This window comes from Balaenoptera physalus (assembly GCF_965194825.1).
Source record: "Balaenoptera physalus genome assembly, chromosome: 9".
NCBI classification, from domain to species: domain Eukaryota; kingdom Metazoa; phylum Chordata; class Mammalia; order Artiodactyla; family Balaenopteridae; genus Balaenoptera; species Balaenoptera physalus.
This window is the reverse complement of record NC_138888.1, coordinates 24,339,296-24,359,310: the sequence shown is the minus strand read 5'-3', so window position 1 is coordinate 24,359,310 and position 20,015 is coordinate 24,339,296. Positions and strand designations below refer to the sequence as shown.

General features: G+C 37.1%; 1 long non-coding RNA gene across 12 annotated transcripts in view; it reads left to right on the top strand.

Annotated features, from left to right (window-relative positions):
• The window catches only part of LOC309666940, a 302,552-nt gene extending 282,822 nt beyond the window's left edge, over window positions 1–19,730 (top strand). For 8 of the 12 annotated variants that reach the window (XR_014267381.1, XR_014267382.1, XR_014267383.1 and 5 more), the window contains one exon: window positions 790–15,089. This is a non-coding gene — a long non-coding RNA (uncharacterized lncRNA). Of the gene's footprint in view, window positions 1–789; window positions 15,090–17,485 lie in introns of those variants that run through there. The other 4 variants (XR_014267380.1, XR_014267388.1, XR_014267389.1 and 1 more) reach the window with 4 other exon arrangements.
• Window positions 19,731–20,015: the final 285 nt, after the last annotated feature.

Sequence of the window (20,015 nt, the reverse complement as noted above, 5' to 3'; positions counted from 1 at the left end):
AATCAGCTTTATGAAACACTGAAGAGAGCCATGTGCACTTACTTCTGAAAAGTCCTCCATAATTCTTACTTATCTATTTCCAAGTAGACTTTTCTCCCAGAGCACAGACCAGAATGAATCTTTGTATTAAAAAAAATCACTTCATGCAATATTTTAAAATCTTTCTCTTAATTGAATAAGTTTTAAATTAAACTATTGTTTTAATTTTCTTATCTATTTATAAGCATTTCTTTGAATACTGCCTGTTCTCTCTCTACTTCTTACCCCATTGATAATTCCTAAGAGAAGAAATTTAAGTGAATTTATTTACCAGACCTCATCACTCTTGGTATCTGCATCAGCACCCTCTGCAGTTTCATGTTTCTTTCTGAAATGTAAAATATTTCATTATGGATAAAGAATCATCTTCAGCCAAGAATGCAGACTTTAAAATATCTTTTCCTCTCAAGCATGTAGGGTAAGGCTTTTGCCTATTAAGTAGTTCGAAGCCTTGGTTTTTCTTCCTGGTTAAGGTTGATTCCTCTGTTGCAGTGTCTGGATGGATGTGGCTAGGAGGTGGCCTTCCCTCATGGCTATTTCCAACAGCTAATGGAATAAAAATATGACTTTATAAGGTTTTTCCGGGACAAACACTGAAGGATAGGAGTGAATTTTCCGTTATGTGAGACCTAGGAAATGGTCCTCTCTGTTATAGTGAAAAAGATAATAATAGATATTGAAAAGGGTAGATGTTGAGAGTTTTAATGACATTTTCCCATTCACTATATTCCCTATTTTCTTTTTTAATAGGTAACTGACTCCTGAGATTAAAAGGACAGGAAAACAAAGAAAAATTAAGAGAAAAATAGAAGAAGGCATATGAAGGACCAGGATGCAGGATGAGAAGACCAACATCTCCAAGTAAGTAGGGGCAATGCTTTTCCATATACAGAGCCCATCAGGGTGCTCAGTGAACAAAAGAGTTATCTATTCCTTAAGAAACAGCAAAGAAGGGAAGAACCTTGAGATCACAACTTCCTTAAATAACTTATTTCTCCTCCATTTCTAAAGCTGTTAGAAATATATAATCTTAGAGTTCAAAGCAACTACAGATATTGTTTAACTGAACCAGTTCAGCACTTTTCCCTAGGGCTTACATGACAGAGACCTCATCATGACTCTGATTGAACCTAAAGGTAGTTCTAATTACCTTGGACAGATTTGCAGGCAGGATCTGTGATGACACTAACCCTAACCTATCCACCACTGGCTCTAACACCACAGTAATTTTCCAGAAAAAGCTGGGGACTCTGAAGCCAATCACTTCCTTCCATGGCTCTCATCTTACTCAACCTCATACATCAACCAACAGGTAACATTTCTGGTGACCAATCCTTGTTTATTCAGTTATCTTTATCCTGCTGTGAGCCTGCCCCCACCTTGACTCTTCACGCAATTTCTCCTAAATGTTTTTCTCCTCGGTCATCTTAAACCTCTCTTCTTTCGTAAACAAGTTGACTCACACCTCACCTTCTTCATGTGGTACTCTCTCCTCACTTGTTCTTACCAAAATCTGGCTCTCCCTCAAGGCCACTGTTTCTATTATATCTGTTTTGAGAGGAAACTGCTCCTTTTACCATACTCCATGCCCTTGTGTCCATAAGTGGCAGTATGTAGCACTCTTGAATCCTAGAGGACTTAGACTCAACCTGATTATGACATGAATGAAGCTGACCCAGTTGTAATACAATAGGAAATAGTGGAGAATGCAATGTAATGGAAAGTAAACATCTCATGTAAATACTGCCTTCCAGATAAATAAAGTTCTGCCATTCACGCCTATAAGCAAACTTTTGCCAGATCTTCCAGTTTTTCCAAACAAGCCAGATATTCATGTTTTATTGGTGATATCTGTCTATTTTAAACATTGACAACAGATTTAAAATACATGAACACTCTGGAATAAATAAAACTTATCTCTAGGCTAGGCGTGCCCTGTAGCCTGCAGATTTAATTGGATTCTTTATCAACTCCCAATATATTTCTCCTTCATCTATATACCAAACCCTTCCTCTTTTGACTCTATGAAATCTGGTTTATTAACCTCATCAACCTTAACCTTTACCTGTGGAATGACCATCTTTCTCTGCCTGCAGATATTTACTCCATACAACTTATCCTTTACTCTGCATGTCACTTCTTTTTATCTATGGCTGGGGTTGGCAATTTTTTTCTGTAAAAGATCAGAAGGTAAGTATTGTTGACTTTGTGGACCATATGTTATGTCACAACAGCTCAACTGTACCATTGTAGCATGAAATAGTCACAGACAATATACAAGTTAATGAATGTAGCTGTATTCCAATAAAACTATTTACAGAAAAAAGGGGTAGGTTGGATTTAGCCAGTGGGTCATACATAGTTTGCTGATTCTTGACTTCAAAGATGAAGAAAGAGTTACTTAGCATGGGATATGAGAACCTGCATGATTTGTCTCCTGTCTACTTTGCCAGCTTTATCTCCTATTACTTTCCCTGTGAGTTAACCAGCCATAATAACAAACCACAGTTATTTATTCAGCACTTTCAATATGCCAGTTACTTTTCTAAACCTTTTGTTTATATTAAATTTTCTAAATTACTAAAAAGCGTAGGATATAGGCACCTTAATTTATAGATGAGTAAATTGAGGCTCAGAGTGATTAACTGGTTTGCCCAAGGTCACACAGACAATATCTAGAAAAGCTAGGATTTGAACCCAGACAGTCCGATTTCAGTGGTCATGCTCTTACCACTATATCATCCAGCCTCTCTGAGGTTTTCCCCACATTCTTGTCATGGGGGAGACTGTACCATCTGGTTCTGTGTATTTGCTCCCTTTATCTGATATTCCCCTTTCTACTTCCACCTGGAAAAACTAAATCAAGTCTTTCTTCTTCGGCAAGTCTTCCATTACTTCACAGCTCCACACTGACAGCGTTTAGATGCTTTCTGTTCTAGGCTTAATAGCTATTTCTGGATGTACTGATTACTATACTTTAAAACATTCAGTAATTGCCTACTATTGAAATTAGTGATCTCCTTCCCATCAGGGTTTAAGTGCTGCTCATCTTTGCACAGTTCCTGACACAGTAGGTGCTCAATAATTGTTTGTTGAATTGACTTCAGTGAATAATTTATCCTAGAGTTTTCACTATTTCTGATTTAGCCATCAGTTCTTTTTTTGGTGGAAGAGAAGTTTAGAGTCTTGGTTGGTATGTCTCAGAAACAGATCTTGAGATACAGATTAGTGCCCAAGAAATTTAACTGGAAGAAGAAGAAAGCAGTGGTAGGAGAATGAAGAAGTGAGATGAAGCAAAGCAGTCAGTGAAATATACATCATCAAGGCTCCCACCATTGTAGTCCACTGGAGCTTAATCCTGCTGGGAAAACTCTGAAAGTTGGTGCAGAGCATATACCTCAGAGTTGTTCTACCCAAGGGATAAGGTTGCTAGGGTATTTATACACCAATTCCTTTCATCAGCTGGTTGGAGGCTACTCCCAGGGTAAGTTAATACCCAAACACATCCAGAGTGCTGCACACGTGGGCAAAGCAAGCTTTGTTGGCTTGAGAAAGCCCTCAGGCAAAGAAATTCAGGTGCTGGTAGCTGCAAGTCCAGCCAGTGTGCACTAAAGTGTGAGGGCTGGCATACACGGGCATGGTGCCCACAGCATCTGCTCTAGTTTCCCTCCAAATGTCTGTAACTGACCGTAGGGTGAGAAGATAATTTTTCCCCTTTCCCCTTTGCTAAAATGAAGCTTTAAAAGGGGTCTCTGGTGGTAGAATCTTTCATAATTATCACAATAATCCCTGTTTTGTGATGTGTGTGTAAGGAAAATAGCATCTTTATCGTTTTTCAGCCTACGTGACCTCTAGTATACACTGAACTATCTTCTCTACTTATCCTTTGGGATTGTCTTTGAAGACTACCTTCAATCCCAGAACTTTGATTAGTGGTACATTTATGTATTTTCTTAACATGAGAGCTATGGCATTGCTGTTTGTCTCACATCTCTTTCCCTTGTATAAAGCAAAATCTTCAGGTACCATTTATAACAGATAGTATTATGGTTTCTACAGCATCCTAGGTGTTTGAGCAGACTTGTGGAGGAGTAGGCATGACAGTTGCCATTTAGAGTGTTCAGAGTAGTGTCCTGGATAAATAAAGAGGAATGAGATAGATGTTGAAATAAAGAAAAATTCAAAGTAAAAGGAAGTATGGGGGAGAGATTGACTAATTACCTTGTAAGAAAAAACATAATTAAGGATATTCTAAATTTATCCTAATAGTAGGAGAGTTTCTTGTTATCTGAGTATCCCAAAGTCTCTGATATTTTGGGTTGGCTCTCAATTTTTAAATTTTTTAAAACAGTGCTGTTTGGGCCAAGAATCATTTACCTGATACATCCTCCTTAATGTTGATAGTGAAAAGACTTTTTCTTTATTCAGGTCTTGAAATAAGACAGTTGCAGCTGGCAGGGAGCACAGAGAAGGGATTTAGAAAAATTTGAGCAGGTGTGATAGACAAGGGGATTGACTGTAGCTGAGGAAAAGGGGTAGAGAGAGATGGATGAGTAAATGAAGAATCTGAGGCTTTGAGCTCTGGAAACCGAGGGACCGATTTCACAGCTGAGTCGGATAGGTCAACCAGGCAAGTGGCTTCCATGTGGTGAAAGGCTGCAAGTTCAGTTTAGACAGGAGCAAAGGTGAAAGCGCTCTTGACTTTCCTAGGTAGAGCTGTACAGACATGAAACTCAAACCACTAAATCCCCTTAGGAATGAATGAGTCTGTCAGGGAACTCCGAAAATAGCAATAATGACAATAGTGGTGATAATGACAACAATAAATATTTCCATTTCCGCAGCATCGGGAATGCAGGTTATTATTTTAGGAGTTTCTCACATACCTTGGCAGGATTCTGGGATATCCATTATTTTGGATAGCCCCATCCTCCTTCATTCTCATCCTTTGCAAGCCCTCTTAGCACAAGAAAAATTAAAGTTTAGTAACAATAATAAAAGTGCAAAAATGATTATCCCTAGAGATGGCATATGAAAGCTGAAAACTGTGTGTTAAAATCACCATTTCTTCCCCAAAGTAACATATTTCACTTATTTTGGCTGACGTGGTAGAGAATGTTTTCTTTTATGAACATTAAGATAATTAGAAGCATGATTCATGTAGCACCTAGTATGTGCTAGACCCTTCACACACATTATCTCCAATTCTCCCAGCCCTACTTCTGTTTTGCCTGTAAGGAAGTTGAAGCTACGATGAATTACTTGGTGTGTCCATGGGCCTCAGTTAACTTCTTTCCTCCATTCTTCCCAAATGTTACTGCTGGGATCAGATGTTAGCAACGATAGTTCCCAGCAATTGTGAAAGGACAGAGGCAGAACCCAGGTCCATCCATACCCTCTGTTAGGCCACTTGGCCTCCATACACACCTGCTGTATAACTGTTGACACTTGTATTCTTCATCATCTGTATTACTGTGTTTGTCAAGGTTCTCCAGAGAAACAGAACCCGTAGGAGATATATGTATATCTATCTATTTATCGATCTATCTTTCTACACCCTTTCAACCTTGAAATTTGGCCCTCATTTTTCTCATTGATGGACTCAATGCATCCTTATAGAGTCACCCCATTACATTAACATATGTTAATGTGTAATATTTTATCTTCTATACTGAGCTTTATTTTTAAATTGGGCTTCCCTATGTATTTATCACATTTAATTTTCAGAACAAACCCTTCTCATTTACACTAACAATTGACACTTTAAGGAGTCAAAGTAGAATCCCTTTTCGCCATTGGCAAAAAGCTGAAGAGACAGGATTGGGACTCAAGTTTTTATTTGCTTTCAAAGCTTCTGCAGTTTTCATTACATTATGTTATCTCAATAAATTTTTCTATATGGCAGTCTCAACAGTACTTTAGTACTAAAAGGAAGAGAATGATAATGACAATTTGTTGAACTTCATTGTTAGGCAGTAAATCATAATGCCATTCAGAATACTGTCAACCAGTAAATATATCTTTCTATGCCATTCAGAATACTGACAATCAGTAAATTCCTCTATTTGAAGAATCATTAGGCAACATGGGGATTCTACCAATATATCACTAAATCATAATTATTAGACTTCATGGAGGCTGGGATAAGACTAAAATATTGATTATAATGCATTCACATATCTTTAAACTATATACAATATATATGAATATTATCACAGCATATAGAGTATGGTGAGATTTTAATATTAATCAAGGTGCTTTTGAAATCCCATACTTTCTTTGTTGTCATAGACTATCTTTGTTCCTATTAGTTCAGATTTATTACTGTCCTAGTAGAGAAAGAATCCAGCCAAACTAAAGAACAAGATGTTATACACTTGGCTTTTAAAAAGAAAGATTTGAGAAGAAAACTCGGTTCTCCAGACTAAGGAAAAGGCATTTTTGGAGGATAATCAAGGGTTAGAGATAGGATTGTCTATATTTAGATTAGAATGCACCGCTTCCCCCCATTTCCACTCATGGAATTCTGGGGATTGAGAATAGAGTGAGTCTTTGTTCCATTCCTTGAGTGGAGCTTGGGAAGATGGCAAGCATCATTGAAAATTATTCCACACCAACATGGTGCAATAATGGTAGGGTAGATAATGCAGAAAGCCATGTCCAATCCGGAATTCTGTGTGGAGGAAGGTTACAGCTGCACCCCACCCAACAGCACCAGAATAGAGTTCCTAAATAGGAAATAATGCATAGGATGGGCTAAGAGGTCAGGTTCCCTAGAAGCAGAGTCTAAAACAAGAATTTGCATGCATATGATTTATTGAGGTATACTCATCAGGAAAAAAATCTATAAGAGAATTGTAGACTAAAAGATATTCCCCAAAGCTGGCAATGTCAACCATGTGACTGAAGGACGCGGGTAAGCAGGCATTTCAGCAGATGAGAACATAAAAGTGGCTAACAGTGATCTTAGTAGTACATTTCAGTAAATTCTAGTGTAGGACTGTAGTACATATGCAGACTGTATAATTGTCATCCACATCCCTTCCAAAGTGTTGATATGCTTATTAAGGAAGACGAATGCAACCTAGAAGAAAATGAGAGGTTTGAGGAGAAGGAAAATACTAAATCACCTTGCTTTATTGAAGACAACTTTACTGAAGTATAATTTACAGGCCAGGAAATACACCCATTATAAGTGTACAATTCAATGATATTTATTTAGTACATTTATAAAGCTGGGGAACCCACTACCATCCAGTTCAAGAAAATTTTCTTTATGCTAAGTTGTTCTTTCCTACATGTTTGCTGTGAATCCCCAGACAACCACTAAGCTGCTTTCTATACCTATAGATTCACCTGGAATTTGGGGGAGGGGGAAACTGAATGAGCTGAATGATACGATATGTAGTCTTTTGTGTCTGGATTCTTTCAATTAGCATAATTTTTAGACATAATTTATATTGTAGATGTTCTAGTAATTAATTAATTTTTATTGATGAGTATTTATTGTATAGATATACCACATTTTCTTGCATTTTCTTTATACATTAACCAATGATAGACATTTGGATTGTTTCCAGTTTTTTTGCTACTGTGAATAGTGCTACTATGAATATTCATGTGCAAGTATTTACATGACATATATTTTTATTTCTTTTGGGTAGATACCTAGGCGTGGAATTGCTGATTGGAACGATAAATTTATGTTTAACTTATTCAGAAATTGCTAAACTGTTTTCTGCCAGCAATGTATGAGGCTTCTAGTTTTTTCATACCTTTGCCAACACTTGACCTTGACAGTTATTTTCATTATAGCTATCTTGGTATGTAGTAGTATCACCTTCTGGTTTTAATTGGCATTTCCAAAATGACTTATGGTGTTGACTATCCTTATATGTGCTTACTAGCCATCCTTTAGGATGTTGCTAGATTCAGTTTGCTAACATTTTCTTATGGGTTGTTTTGCATCTATGTTTATGAGGGCTATTGGTCTGCTGTTTCCTTGTGATATATTTTTCTGGCTTTGGTATCAGGCTCTTTCCGGCTCATAGAATGAGTTGAGAAATGTTTCCTCTCTATATATTTTTTGGAAAATGTGTAGAATTGGTATCATTTCCTCTTAAAATATTTGCTAGAAATCATGGTTGAAACTGGGCCTGGGGTTTTTTTTGTGGGGAAGTTTTTAATTATTAGTTTTATTTCTTTACTTGTTATAGATCTAGTTAGATTACCTGTTTCTTTAGTCAGTTTTGGGAATTTATGCTTTTCTAGAACATTGTCCATAAATACATAAATATGCTTAATCTATTGATATTGAGTTGTTTATAATATTACCTTATATTTTAATTTCTGTAGGGTCAGTAGAAATGTCCCTTCTTTTATACCTGATTTTGGTGATTTTTGTTGTCTCTCTCTCAGCCAGTTTAGCTAAGTATTTTGCAATGTTGTGATCTTTTTAAGAACCCACTGTTTATTTCATTATTTATTGATTTTTCTCTTTCTATTTCATTGTTTGCTGCTCTGAGTTTTATTATTCCTTCCCTTCTGCTTATATTGTATTTATCTTGCTCTTCTTTTTCTAGTTTCTTAAATATGGAGGTTTAGATTATTAATTTGAGAGCTTTTTTCTTTTCTAAAATAGCTATTTAAAGCTATAATTTTACTCTAAGCATTGATTTACCTGCATCACATTGCTTTGACATATTGTTTTTGTTTTCATTCACTTCAAAGTATTTTCTAATTTTCTTCCTGGTTTCTTTTGAACCATTTGTTATTTAATTTCCAAATATTTAGAGATTTCTCTAGGTTCTTTCTGTTGTTGATATCTAGTTTTCTCCCATTGTTACTGTAGAACATATTTTGAATGATTTTTAGTTCTTTTGAATTTATTGAGGCTTGCTTTATGTCCTAGCATTTTGTTTGTCCTGGAGAATGATCTATGTATTCTTGAAAAGAAAGAATATTCTGCTGTTTTTAGATTTTTGAATCAAATTTATAAAGTTTCTGTCCATTATTTCTTCAAATATTTTTCTTACTGTTTCTCACTCCCTTCTTCTAGGACTCCCATTACAAATATTTTGTTATTTTCTTGATATAGATCTCAGAAGTTCTATTAAATTTTCTTCAATTTTTTCTCTCTATTCCTTAGGATATATACTTTCTATTCATCTATCATCATGTTCACTGCTTATTTCTCTTTCTGTGTCAACTCTCAAATTTACATTTTTAAAAATTTTAAATAATTCCTATTTCCTCATTGAATTTATTATTTGTTGAGCCATTGTCATTGAATTTTTCTTTAATTCTTGAAACAAAGTTTTCTTTAATTATTTGAATATATTTATAATAATTGCTTTGACATCTCTGTTTGCCAAATCCAACATGTGAGGGGACTCCTCAGAGTTCCCCCAACTCCCTCGAATCTAGGAAGCTCTGTGAAAACTTTGACTCAAAGAATACAACAGAAGTGGCTGTCAGCCAATTTCAGGGCCTAGGACTTAAGATATTGGAAGCATCTACTTTCTCTCACTTCCTTGCTTGAAACACAGCTACTATGCTGTGAGGAAGCAGCAGCAGTGTAGAGAGGCCTTGTGGAAAGGCACTAAGATATCTAGTCAATAGCCTCAGGTGAGCACTAACTTACCAGTCATGTGAATAAACCATCTTGGAAGTGCATTGTCTGAGGCCCAGCTGATCTACCCCAGTTAACAGCCTGTAACAAAGGTAAGCCCTTCCTGCCAAATCCTTTCTAAACTGTAAATCTGTGAGCAAATAAATTTGATTGTTGTTTGATCACTAAGTATCTGGGTGGTTTCATTACATACCCATAAGTAACCAGAACATGAATTTTCTGCCTTGAAGAATGAGAGTTAGGCTTTAAAGCTAAGAACAATTATTACAATATCTATTTATCATCTACCTAACACGTAAGATTTTCATAGCCGCAAAATCAAATTGCAAAAATATAACCTAAAAAAAGATCTGTGTAAGTAAAACTTGTTATCTTGAGTAGAAGATGACTGTGATATAGAGGAACAAAAGAGTTTTCATCCTGGATATTACAGAGCGGAACAGGAGGATGTAATGAGAAAGAAGAAAGAGAGGAAAGTGATCAGATGTTTGTTCCAATTACCCTTGTGCGCTTTGACTTAGTGATAAGAGGAAATAGCTCTGAGCACAAGTGTGGCAGTTCTTGTCCTGTCATCAGTTTGATGCCCTGTGTGGGTCCTGGGCAGGAGGTTCCACCCCAGCACTGAGCTTAACCTTAAGCAGGGTTAAGAGAGCACAGAAAAAGAGAAAGAGAGCATCTAATTTGCATCTTCATTTGACCTTCTTTTGTTCTATGTGGCCTGACCACTGAATTGAGAATCAGCAACCCTTCTCTGGAGTCCACAATGGCTGCAGCAGGATGACACTATAGAAGAGGTTAAGGGCAGCCCATCTAGGACAAGGACATGATGAAAAATGTAAAGTTTCAGAGGGGCTTAGAGAGCCCATGTGAGCCCATGGTATCCAGGAATCTACCCCTGGGTTATAACCAAGGAGAGAGAGACAGAGAGAGAAAGAGGAGAGAGAGAGAGAGAGAGAGAGATGCCATGAGTGGTCCTTGCTGCAGATGTCACCAGCAGATACCACCGAAAATTCAAGTATAAGATCAATAACATCTCAAAGCTCATCAGCTACTGAATAGCAAAGCAAAGCTAGGGCATGCTAAGCCCTCTGCACCAGGAGGTCACATGAATCCCTTTCCCATATACCTGGACCCCATTTTACAAAGAAGTCAAAGAGGGAGGGTTCAGAAATAAGAGAATTTGAGTAACTAACTCAATAGATTGGGCACACTTAGAGTGTTTAAACTATTAAACCAAACTAAGTTGACAACTATTTTGGATATTGGTCATTTTCCCATTGCATTATCTAGTGGATAGGGTGCATGTGGCTGACCAGAACACTTAGAGATGAAAATATAGAAAATACACCTTTACTGCACATCCTGGTTATGATGTGAGTATCATATATATGGCAAAATAATCTGACTGAGAATTTGACAATGGTTTACCTTTTCCTGGAAAAATTTCATGAAGGAATAAATATAGCAAGTATTTTTCTTCACACATCTTTTTTTCCCCAACCTCAGTCACCACTCTATACAATCAAGTCTCTATAGACTGAAGTCAGTAATTACTTACCTTACTTAGGAAAAGGTGAACAGATTGCCATAAGGACAGATAGTATCATGTAGTGGCTAAGAACATAGACTCTGGGGCCAGAATATATGGATATGAATTCTAGTTCTTCTCTTCCTGGCTTAATGAGAGGTCACCTAACCTCTCTGTGCCTTAATAGTCTCATTTGTAAAATGGGTACAATAATAGTACATCTTTCCTCATGTTGTGATTGTTAAACAAGTTAATGCATTTGAAGTGCCCACATATAGTAAGTATTATTATTGAGCTTGGCTCTTATTGTTACTGTTTTTGGAAAACCCAAGCTCACTGAGATCGCAGCCAGAATTTTCCAGCCCTGAAAGATGATTGGAGCTCTGTTTGGAGAAGTATAATAAGCAGAACGTGGCCAACTTGTGTATGATTGTGGCCCCCTGTTCCTGAAGAGTGAAGAGGGTGGTGAGTACATAGGCGATGCCAGCTTGATGGTGGGACCCTGATGTGGGTGGAGGCGTGGTCTGGAAACAGACCCCCAAGAGACACTGCTCCGGGACGTGGGCAATGGTCCCAGAGTCAAGATGGCTATGAGGAAGGCAGAGGCTGGGAGTAGTGGAGTTGTCAGCACAGCCCTAGACCATGATGGCTTCAAGGAGAGAGGTTCTTACATAGGAGTTCCTGTCTCCCAAATATATGTTAGGTTTTCTACTATCCAGGCTGGTGGGGTCAGGACTAGAAGTAATTTGATATTATAAATAAAATCATGTAATTTTTCTTCTCCATTAACATCAGTGAAAAAATCAATAACCATTGATTATAGTAATAGCCAAAACTAGAATGTATTTGACAAACCTTAATGCTTTTAAGATACCATTGAGCTGAGTTTCATGCCGTGCTGTTTTTAGATGGGTTTCTTCAGTATTGTTAATCAATGTTTTCTTCTAAATTGTTGAGAATACAGATTAAGTCATATTGTGATGAACTCTCTTCTTAAAATTATCTCAGAAGAAAAAAAGCAGAGTGAAAATTCCTACTTTAAGAATGTAATTGTAGCCCCTACGTTAAGTCTCTAGAAAAAGTCTAAGTCTGAAACCAAAATGACGTCTGTGAAGTTGGAGAAAAAAATCTAATTCAAGAGCTACAGGGCAAATATCATGAAGTAGGAAAAAATTAATGTGATTCTGCAAATTTTTAGAGCTAATAAGTCTATACTATTAGAAAAATTCAATCACATGCTCATTACACTGGCCTATGCTTTCATTTCCTGACTGGGCCTGGAAATTATTCTCGTTAAACTAAGGCATATGGGGAACACAGTCCCAGGGAATAGAAATCCAGATCCTCAGAACAGCAATTTCTCCCTAATGTAAGAAAAAATATAAGAGAAGCAGATTGAGTAAGACATTCTCCCAGAATAAATTGGGAGTACCATGATAACAACTTAATTTTTCCTTCCTTAAACTGTAAGAAAATGTTTATTTCTTTTGAAATATAGAAGAAAAGTCACTTTTCATGGCCTGAGATTCCGTAGCTAGCACTTCTTTTCTATTTTTGCATACTTTTTCCCCCAAATTTTATCAAGTAGGCAAAAAAAATATTTAACAGATTGTTAATTTCCAAAGTAAAAATGGCCATTGTTTAAATTAATGGAAGTATAAATTCAATTATTACATCAGTGATATTGACAATAGAATTTGTGATTACATGATGATAAACTATAAGCCCTACTGATTACACAGACACACACATACACATGCTCTCACTCACACACCACACACTTTGCAGCCCAAAGTAGTAACATTCACAGCGCCTTTCTGAGTCAACTTTGCACAAAGTAACAATGATATTTTTAAAAGGTAACATGGAATCCATGCAGGAATGAGGGCTATGCCAGCAGGTCTGGCAGAGATTCATATCAAACTGAGACCATGAGGGTACAGTTTTGTGGGAGGACATGATGTCACAGAACTCCAGATGCTACTGAGCTCCACTGTCATGCACATCAAAAAGTTTCGTTTATGCAGCAATTTTGTACATCAAAGTGAAAACCTCATATAAGTAAAAAGAGTACTTATATTAAGAAAAGTGTGTGTACATGCACTTGGGAGGCACGGCACTCTTACAAGTGTACCAAAGATTCAAGATGAATTGTCTTACTCTATTTTCATCATAGAACTAGATGGCAGATAATTATTAATGAGTCAAGTTTGGCAAGAAAGTCATCAAATAGTTTTATAAAAAATGATAAACATGCAAGTTATTTATAGTGTCTTATCCTAAATATATCATTCTTTATGTATGCATGCATGCTTATGGACCATATAATCAATATATGGGTATTAGTTAAGTGATATTCAGTTATATTAATAAATAATTTTTCATAGAAACATGAAAGTAAGTAGAATCCTGTCCGAGCTATATTCTTATTTATTTATAGCTCCCAAATGCATTGGCTTATAATCCAGGCGCTTCTAATTATCTGTTGAATGTTATAGTTAGTACCTAGAAGAAAACAAACAGCCTGACATAACCTAGATCTTGAAAATGTAGGTAAACATCCTAGCAATAAACACTAATACAAAGAAACATTCAGTATAACAATGATTTTTTTGTCTTAAAAGCTGATACAAAGAAACAATGTTTTGTTACCTTGGGTACAGCCCAGTCTGCACAATATGCGTTGTTGGTCTCTAAAAGGACTTTGTGGATGTAAACAACCTAACCTTACACCTAAAGCAATGAGAGAAAGAAGAACAAAAAACCTCTAAAGTTAGCAGAAGGAAAGAAATCATAAAGATGAGATCAAAAATAAATTAAAGAAATGAAGGAAACAATAGCAAAGATTAATAAAACTAAAAGCTGCTTCTTTGAGAAGATAAACAAAATTGATAAACCACTAGCCAGACTCATCAAGAAAAAAAGGGAGAAGACTCAAATCAATAGAATTAGAAATGAAAAAGGAGAAGTAACAACTGACACTGCAGAAATACAAAGGATCATAAGAGATTACTACAAGCAACTATATGCCAATAAAATGGACAGCCTGGAAGAAAGGGACACATTCTTAGAAATGCACAACCTTCCGAGGCTGAACCAGGAAGAAATAGAAAATATAAACAGACCAATCACAAGCACTGAAATTGAGACTGTGATGAAAAATCTTCCAACAAACAAAAGCCCAGGACCAGATGGCTTCACAGGCAAATTCCATTAGACATTTACAGGAGAGCTAACACCTATCCTTCTCAAACTATTCCAAAATATAGCAGAGGGAGGAACACTCACAAGCTCATTCTATGAGGCCACTATCACCCTGATACCAAAACCAGACAAAGATGTCACTAAAACAGAAAACTACAGGCCAATATCACTGATGAACATAGATGCAAAAATCCTCAATAAAAAACTAGCAAACAGAATCCAACAGCACATTAAAAGGATCATACACCATGATCAAGTGGGGTTTATCCCAGGAATGCAAGGAATCTTCAATATATGCAAATCAATCAATGTGATACACCAGATTAACAAACTGAAGGATAAAAACCATATGATCATCTCAATAGATGCATAAAAAGCTTTTGACAAAATTCAACACCCATTTATGATAAAAACCCTCCAGAAAGTAGGCATAGAGGGAACTTACCTCAACATAATAAAGGCCATATATGACAAACCCACAGCCAACATCGTTCTCAATGGTGAAAAACTGAAACCTTTTCCACTAAGATCAGGAACAAGACAAGGTTGCCCACTCTCACCACTATTATTTAACATAGCTTTGGAAGTTTTAGCCACAGCAATCAGAGAAGAAAAAGAAATAAAAGGAATCCAAATCAGAAAAGAAGAAGTAAAGCTGTCACTGTTTGCAGATGACAAGATACTATACATAGAGTATCCTAAAGACTCTACCAGAAAACTACTAGAGCTAATCAATGAATTTGGTTAAGTAGCAGGATACAAAATTCATGCACAGAAATCTCTTGCATTCCTATACAGTAGTGATGAAAAATCTGAAAGAGAAATTAAGGAAACACTCCCATTTATCATTGCAACAAAAAGAATGAAATACCTAGGAATAAACCTACCTAAGGAGACAAAAGACCTGTATGCAGAAAACTATAAGACACTGATGAAGGAAATTAAAGATGATACAAATAGATGGAGAGATATACCATGTTCTTGGATTGGAAGAATCAACATTGTGAAAATGACTATATTACCCAAAGCAATCTACAGGTTCAATGCAATCCCTATCAAACTACCAATGGCATTTCTCACAGAACTAGAACAAAAAATTTCATAATTTGTATGGAAACACAAAAGACCCCGAATAGCCAAAGCAATCTTGAGAAAGAAAAACGGAGCTGGAGGAATCAGGCTCCCTGACTTCAGACTATACTACAAAGCTACAGTAATCAAGACAGTATGGTACTGGCACAAAAACAGAAATATAGATCAATGGAACAGGATAGAAAGCCCAGAGATAAACCCACAGGCATACGGTCACCTTATCTTTGATAAAGGAGGCAAGAATATACAATGGAGAAAAGACAGCCTCTTCACTAAGTGGTGCTGGGAAAACTGGACAGGTACATGTAAAAGAATGAAATTAGAACACTCCCTAACACCATTACAAAAATAAACTCAAAATGGATTAAGAACCTAAATGTAAGGCCAGACACTGTAAAACTCTTAGAGGAAAACATAGGCAGAACACTCTATGGCATAAATCACAGCAAGATCCTTTTTGACCCACCTCCTAGAGAAATAGAAATAAAAACAAAAATAAACAAATGAGATCTAATGAAACTTAAAAGCTTTTGCACAGCAAATGAAAGCATAAACAAGACCAAAAGACAGCCCTCAGAATGGGATAAAATATTTGCAAATGAAGCAACTGACAAAGGATTAATTTCCAAAATTTACAAGCAGCTCATGCATCTCAATATCAAAAAAACAGACAACCCAAGCCAAAAATGGGCAGAAGACCTAAACAGACATTTCCCCAAAGAAGATATACAGACAGCCAGCAAACACATGAAAGAATGCTCAACATCACTAATCATTAGAGAAATGCAAATCAAAACTACAGTGAGGTATTACCTCACACCAGTCAGAATGGCCATCATCAAAAAATCTACCAATAATAAGTGCTAGAGAGGGAACCCTCTTGCACTGTTGGTGGGAATGTAAATTGATACAGCCACTATGGAGAACAGCATGGATGTTCCTTAAAAATCTAAAAATAGAACTACCATATGACCCAGTAATCCCACTACTGGGCATATACCCTGAGAAAACCATAATTCAAAAAAAGTCATGTAGCACAATGTTCATTGCAACTCTATTTACAATAGCCAGGACATGGAAGCAACCTAAGTGTCCATCGACAGATGAATGGATAAAGAAGATGTGACACATATATACAATGGAATATTACTCAGCCATGAAAAGAAACGAAATTGAGTTATTTGTACTGAGGTGGATGGACCTAGAGCCTGTCATACAGAGTGAAGTAAGTCAGAAAGAGAAAAACAAATACCATATGTTAACACATATATATGGAATCTAAAAACAAAAAATGGTTCTGAAGAATCTAGGGGCAGGACAGGAATAAAGACACAGACGTAGAGAATGTACTTGAGGACACGGGTAGGGGGAAGTGTAAAATGGGACGAAGTGAGAGAGTGGCATGGACATATATACACTACCAAATTTAAAATAGATAGCTAGTGGGAAGCAGCCGCATAGCACAGGGAGATCAGCTCGGTGCTTTGTGTCCACCTAGAGGGGTGGGATAGGGAGGGTGAGAGGGAGACACAGGAGGGAGGAAATATGGGGATATATGTATATGTATAGTTGATTCACTTTGTTATGCAGCAGAAACTAACACACCATTGCAAAGCAATTATACTCCAATAAAGATGTTTAAAAAAAAAAAAGAACCAGAGAGTAGAATGCTGCTTATTCCACCACTGCTACTTCCTTGGGACAAGGGAAACTTACATTCTGGCTGTGTTGGCCAAGAGCTGCTCCATGTTGGGGAAGTAGTCAATCAATGCAAGGGCAGTAGGAGCTGCCATTGCTCTCTGTTTCCTCATCATCCCAGTGATATGAATGGTTCAATTTTCCCTACAATAGAAGAAAGCAGGAAAGATGCTTCCTCTCTCTTCTCCTTCCCCCACCTTCTCATTTGCAGTCCCAGTAGTGTTTGCAGGTGCAGAAAAATAAGTGGCAGAAATGTTTAGCTGTCCTTTGATAATCTTCTCTTCTTTCCTTAGTTGCAGAACTCTGAATCGTACTGAATTTTTATTGAATTATTGACTATTCCGTAAAAGAACTATATTCTCCTGCTTCCATTGTAGCTAGATGTGGCCATATGATCAAGTTCTGAACAACAAGATTTGAGCATCAGTGTTGAGTGTAATTTCTGGTTCACATCCTTAAGGAAAAGAGGTGTTCCGTCCATTGTCCTTTTCTCTCTTTCTGCTGATTAAGAACAAAGGCACCATGGCCAGAGTGGAAAGAAGTATCTTGGACCATGAGATGAAGCCAAGCATTGAAGATGGAAGAGCCACAAGTTAGAAGAGGCCTGGGTTCCTGGTTGTCAAATCTCTTTCCTTGTCCTAGACTACAGTGCTCAAACTTTTCATGGGAGAGAAATAAACTTTTAACTTACTTCATACACTATTATATTGGATCTCTCTATTGCAGAATTGGGGCTGTAATATCTCCAAAACTTGCACATAGCTAAATCAGAGCTTCTCAAACTTTAATGTGCATATGAATCACCCAGGGATAGTGTTAAAATGCAGGAAGTGTGATGGATACACTTTATGTGCCAACCTGTCTAAGCTATGATGCCTAGCTATTTAGTCTAGATGTTGCTGTGAAAGTACTTTGTAGATCTGATCAGCATCTACACTTGGGTGACTTTAAGGGGTTTACTATCTATAATGTGGGTGACCTCATCCAATAAGGGAGCCACTTGAGCAAAAAGTGAGGCTTCCCAGAGAAGAAAGGAATTCTGTCTCAAGACTGTAATATAGAAATCCTGCCAGAGTTTCTAACCCACTGGTCTTTCTTATGGGTTTCAGGCTTGTTCGTTCGCACAATCGCATGAGCCAATTCCATAAAATAAAGCTCTCTCTCCACACACACACCCCTTATTGGTTCTATTTCTTTGAAGAACTCCAATGAATACAGTAGGACAGTAGGATCGGGGCAAGTAGTGAGATCCTTTATTTCTAATGCATTCCCAGTGCCCCTAGTCTGAGCGCTGTGCTTTGCATAGTGAGATTCTGGAGAACTGGCTGTCAGGGAACATGTGTTTCTGTCTAGACTTGGACAGAAATTTACTGCATGAGGCACGTCAGTTGATGGGTAGATCTCATTTCCTCATCTCTGGGGTGAGAATGTTGGACTAAATGACCTCTGTGTCCCCTTTTGGCTCTAATACATTATACTTCTGTGATCTTAAACCTCCTGGCCAGAGGTCCTGGTGAGAAAGCACCCCGGGGCTAGAGCTGGTGTCAGGGCCAAACCCTGAGGTGCATAAAAGCATGTGGCCCTGGTACCCGGCTTCTTGGAGAGGTGGCATTGGTTTGTTGTGTTGTTTGTCTAGTGTGGACATTTATAAATGGAATGGATGGCTGTTCAGCTGGTAACTTCTTATGTCCAGAAACCCGATGCTCAAGGAAAGACAGTAAATTTTTCTCCCTTTGATTAGGAAGAGAAATTCAAGACCTTGATCACTTTTTCCCAGGACACTCATTTCCCAGTGCAAAGGACAGAGGCAGGTCTAGTGGCATAAATGACTGCTTTGTGTTATTTCCTTACACATTACACACATCACACATTACAATAATTTTGTGGAATAATCTTACATATGAGAGAATTATATTAATGAACTTACCTCCTTCCTAACTTGGGCATTAATAAATCTTGGATTTGGAAAATTTTAATAATAGCATCATTACTTGATTCTTTAAAAAAAATAGCAAAGAGCTTGAAAATGATAATCTGTTAAATTGTGCTTCTCTTTGAATGCTCTCATGCCTTGTCAACCAGCCTGGGATTTCGAATCAGATATTCTTTCTGATAGTATGATCTGTACCTATCTGTAAGCTTTGTTTTCTAAAATCCTAAATTGAAAAGGGCTTTGTTGTTATCCTTTGGAAACACAACCAAAATGAAGCTGTGATCATTCTTTAATGGTGGGAATCTGTTTCCACCTATAATATAGAACATTTATTCTTAAAATCGGTAAATGTACAATACAATCCAATAGACCCAGAGACAAATTTTAGTGAAGGATTGAAATTCCTTTACTCGCTCATTGTCTTAGTTTCCCCACAATAAAGTGTCAAGAAAAATGTGTTTCCTGCATTGTACGAAATGCTAATAGATTGTTTACTGATGCTGCTTTGGTTAGGCTTATACAGATAGAGCAGCAAAGGAATAGAACTTTGAGAACATATATCTACTTATTTGAAATAAGGATTTATATATGTGTGTGTGTATATATATATATATATATATATATATAAAATCTGTTTGGGATCTATCTATATATAGAGAGATTATATAGCTATGGTCAGCCTGAGATAAATAGGTTTCTTATCTCACCTGAAACAACACCACAGGAGGAGGAGGTGTTGTGTGTTCACGCCAGTGTGACGTTGTGTATGTGCGTGTGCATTTGCTAAGCATGTGCATGTGCCAGTGTGTGCACATGTGTTAAGTTGGGGGTGGGCGTGGAAAGAAAGAACTCATTTCCTCCTTCTTGGCATGTGAATCTGAATGCAATCG